The sequence below is a fragment of the Arachis ipaensis genome, chromosome B3 (genome assembly GCF_059453495.1).
Source record: "Arachis ipaensis isolate K30076 ecotype BB chromosome B3, ASM5945349v1, whole genome shotgun sequence".
Lineage (NCBI taxonomy): Eukaryota > Viridiplantae > Streptophyta > Magnoliopsida > Fabales > Fabaceae > Arachis > Arachis ipaensis.
In genome coordinates this window covers 101,124,785-101,129,343 of record NC_142438.1, presented here as the reverse complement: position 1 = coordinate 101,129,343, position 4,559 = coordinate 101,124,785, and the positions used below count along the sequence as shown (strand labels likewise).

General features: G+C 36.6%; 1 non-coding gene across 1 annotated transcript; it reads left to right on the top strand.

The window, feature by feature from the left end:
- The first annotated feature begins 1,118 nt into the window (after positions 1–1,118).
- LOC148571798 (small nucleolar RNA R71) lies at positions 1,119–1,226 on the top strand. The gene has a single exon (XR_015908494.1). It is a non-coding gene; the product is annotated as a small nucleolar RNA R71 (small nucleolar RNA).
- Positions 1,227–4,559: the final 3,333 nt, after the last annotated feature.

Below are 4,559 nucleotides of genomic sequence, written 5' to 3'. Positions count from 1 at the left end.
GTGTAGAGGCTTTTCTTGGAGTTAAACGCCAGCTTTTGTGCTAGTTTGGGTGTTTAACTCCAGCTTTTATGCCAGTTCTGGCGTTTTGACGCCAGAATTTCTATGCTAACTTGGAACGCCGTTTGGGCCATAAAATCTCGGGTAAAGTGTGGACTATTATATATTGCTGGAAAGCCAGGATGTCTACTTTCCAACGCAATTGAGAGCGCGCCAATTGTGCTTCTGTAGCTTCAGAAAATCCACTTCGAGTGCAGGGAGGTCAGAATCCAACAACATCTGCAGTCCTTTTTCAGCCTTTGAATAAGATTTTTGCTCAGATCCCTCAATTTCAGCCAGAAAATACCTGAAATCACAGAAAAACACACAAACTCATAGTAAAGTCCAGAAATGTGACTTTTATTTAAAAACTAATAAAAATATAATAAAAACTAACTAAAATATACTAAAAACATACTAAAAACAATGTCAAAAAGCGTATAAATTATACACTCAGTCATGAAACTTTGAGTGGTTTTAATTAAGTCAGAGTCTACAGTTGCTAATTCAGAGTGGTTCTGCTTAGAATTCTCTGTTTGTTGTTGAGAAGATGATGGAAGAGGTTTGCCATTGCTAAACCTATTTCTTCCACCATTATTGTTGTTGAAGCCTTGTTGAGGCCTCTGTTGATCCTTCCATGAGAGGTTTGGATGATTCCTCCATGAAGGATTATAGGTGTTCCCATAGGATTCTCCTATATAATTCACCTCTTCCATTGCTGGGTTCTCAGGATCATAAGCTTCTTCTTCAGATGAAGCTTCTTTGGTACTGACTGTTGCTGCTTGCATTCCAGACAGACTCTGAGAAATCATATTGACTTGCTGAGTCAATATTTTGTTCTGAGCCAATATGGCATTCAGAGTATCAGTCTCAAGAACTCCTTTCTTCTGACTTGTCCCATTATTCACAGGATTCCTTTCAGAGGTGTACATAAATTGGTTATTTGCAACCATTTCAATGAGTTCCTGAGCTTCTGCAGGCGTCTTCTTCAGATGAAGAGATCCTCCAGCAGAGCTGTCCAATGACATCTTGGACAGTTCAGACAGACCATCATAGAAGATACTTATGATGCTCCATTCTGAAAGCATGTCAGAAGGACACCTTCTGATCAATTGCTTGTATCTTTCCCAAGCTTCATAGAGGGATTCACCTTCCTTCTGTCTGAAGGTTTGGACTTCCACTCTAAGCTTGCTCAATTTTTGAGGTGGAAAGAACTTTGCCAAGAAGGCATTGACTAGCTTTTCCCAAGAGTTCAGGCTTTCTTTAGATTGTGAATCCAACCTTGTTCTAGCTCTGTCTCTTACAGCAAAGGAAAAGAGCATAAGCTTGTAGACCTCGGGATCAACCCCATTGGTCTTGACAGTGTCACAGATTTGCAAGAATTCAGCTAAGAACTGATGAGGATCTTCCAATGGAAGTCCATGAAACTTGTAATTCTGTTGCATCAGAAAAACTAATTGAGGCTTATGCTCAAAGTTGTTTGCTCCAATGGCAGGGATTGAGATGCTTCTCCCATAGAAGTCAGGAGTAGGTGCAGTAAAGTCACCAAGCTCCTTCCTTGCATTGTTGGCATTGTTGTTGTTTTCGGCTACCATTGCTTCTTCTTGTTTGAAAGTTTCTGTTAGGTCCTCTATAGAGAGTTGTACTTTAGCTTCTTTTAGCTTTCTCTTCAAGGTCCTTTCAGGTTCAAGATCAGCTTCAACAAGAATGCCCTTGTCCTTGCTCCTGCTCATATGAAAAGAGAGGAGAAGAAAACATGGAATCCTCTATGTTACAGTATAGAGATTCCTTGAGATGTCAGAGGAAAAGAAGAATAGAAAAAGGAGGTAGAGAGGAGAGAATTCAAACTTATAGAGAGAGGTAGTCCGAATTGCACATTGAGGAAGAGTGCTAGTCCCTTAAATAGAAAAATGTGAGAAGGGGGAAGAATTTTCGAAAACAAATTAAAAAGATTTTGAAATAATGAAAAAAAAATTTGAAAAATTGATTGATGATTTTCGAAAATTAAAGTTGAGAAAGAAATTAAGTGATTTTTGGAAAAGATTTTGAAATTAGAAATAAAAAAGATATGATTGAAAATTATTTTGAAAAAGATGTGATGGAGAAGATATGATTGAAAATCAAATGAAAAAAAGAAAGTTTTAAAATTAAAGTTGATTACTTGACTAACAAGAAATTAGAAGATATGATTCTAGAATTTAAAATTTGATCCTTTCTTAATAGGCAAGTAACAACTTGAAAATTTTGAATTAAATCATTAATTGTAGCAAGGATTTTCAAAAATAGAAAAAAAAATATAAAATGGAAGGAAATTGATTTTGAAAAGATATGATTGAAAAGATATAATTTGAAAAAGATTTGATTTTGAAAAATTATGAAAATTTGCAAAATATTTGAATTAAAAACAAAATCTTACCTCTTGTGCCATCCTGGCGTTTAACGCCCAAAATACTACCCTTTTGGGCGTATAACGCCCAGCCAAGTACCCTGCCTGGCGTTTAAACGCCAGTTTTCCTTCTTCACTGGGCATTTTGAATGCCCAGCTTTTTCTGTGTAATTCCTCTGCTGAATGTCCTGAATCTTCAATTCTCTGTATTATTGACTTGAAAAGACATAGTTTTGAAATTTTTTTTGAATTTTTAATGATGAGAAACAATAAAATAAAACTAATCATGGAAAATCAAGATCAAAACAAATAATGCATGCAAGACACCAAACTTAGAATTTTGTATACTAACGACTATAACAATTTGAAAATGCATATGAGAAACAACAAAAGACACAAAATAAGAGAATTTAAAGATCAGAGCAAGAAAATCATCAAGAATAACTTGAAGATCAATGAAGAACATAATGCATGTAATTTTCGAAAATTAGAAGAATAAAGACATGCAATTGACACCAAACTTAAAATTAGACACTAGACTCAAACAAGAAACATAAAATATTTTTGATTTTAAGATTTTATAAATTTTTTTTTATTTTTCAAAAATTATATGGAAGAAAAATAAAGAGATTCAAAATTTTTAATGAGAATTCCAGGAATCATGCAATGTTAGTCTAAAACTCTGGTCCAGGAATTAGACATGGCTTACTAGCCAGCCAAGCTTTCAGTGAAAACATCGGTCCAAAACACTAGACAGGGACAATGGCCAGCCAAGCTTTAGCAGATCATTACTTTCAACAGTAAGATTAATAGAAATCATCAAGCTCTTATGATGATAAGTTGAAACCTCGGTCCAAAAGATTAGACATGGCTTCACAGCCAGCCAGACTTCAACAGATCATCATGAAACTCTAGAATTCATTCTTAAAGACTTTGAAGAATAAAATAATTTTTTTTTTAATTTTTCGAAAATAAAAATAAAATAAAATTACCTAATCTGAGCAACAAGATGAACCGTCAGTTGTCCAAACTCGAACAATCCCAGGCAACGGCGCCAAAAACTTGGTTGCGCGGGGATTGTTTTGTTCCCCGGCAACGGCGCCAAAAACTCGGTGCACGAAATTGTGATCATCAATGGCGCCAACATCATGGTACACACAATTGTAATCTCAACTCTTTGTCACAACTCCGCACAACTAACCAGCAAGTGCGCTGGGTCATCCAAGTAATAAACCTTACGTGAGTAAGGGTCAATCCCACGGAGATTGTCAGCTTGAAGCAAGCTATGGTCATCTTGTAAATCTCAGTTAGGCAGATGCAAATGGTTATGGAGAATTGATAATTAAAAGATGAATAAAACATAAAATAAGATAGAGATACTTATGTAATTCATTGGCGAGAATTTCAGATAAGCGTATGGAGATGCTTTGTTCCTTCCGAACCTCTGCTTTCCTATTGCCTTCTTCCAATCATTCATACTCCTTTCCATGGCAAGCTGTATGTTGGGTTTCACCGTTGTCAATGACAACCTCCCATCCTCTCAGTGAAAATGTTCCAAATGCGCTGTCACCGCACGGCTAATCAGCTGTTGGTTCTCGATCATGTTGGAATAGGATCCATTGATCTTTTTGCGTCTGTCACTACGCCCAACACTCGCGAGTTTGAAGCTCGTCACAGTCATCCCTTCCCAGATCCTACTCGGAATACCACAGACAAGGTTTAGACTTTCCAGATCTCAGGAATGGCTGCCAATGATTCTAGCCTATACCACGAAGGTTCTAATCTTAGATTAGAAACCCAAGAGATACACATTCAAGCTTGTTTGCATGTAGAACAGAAGTGGTTGTCAGGCACGCGTTCATAGGTGAGAATGGTGATGAGTGTCACAGATCATCACATTTATCATGTTGAAGAATGAATGGATATCTTAGAACAGAAATAGGCTTGAGTTGAATAGAAAAACAATAGTACTTTGCATTAATTCATGAGGAACAGCAGAGCTCCACACCTTAATCTATGGTGTGTAGAAACTCCACCATTGAAAATACAAAAGTGATAATGGTGATCATTGGCTTTGGCCCCAGAGAGGGAACCAGAAGAACCAAGATCAAAAGTATGATCAAGTGTTTTTAAATAC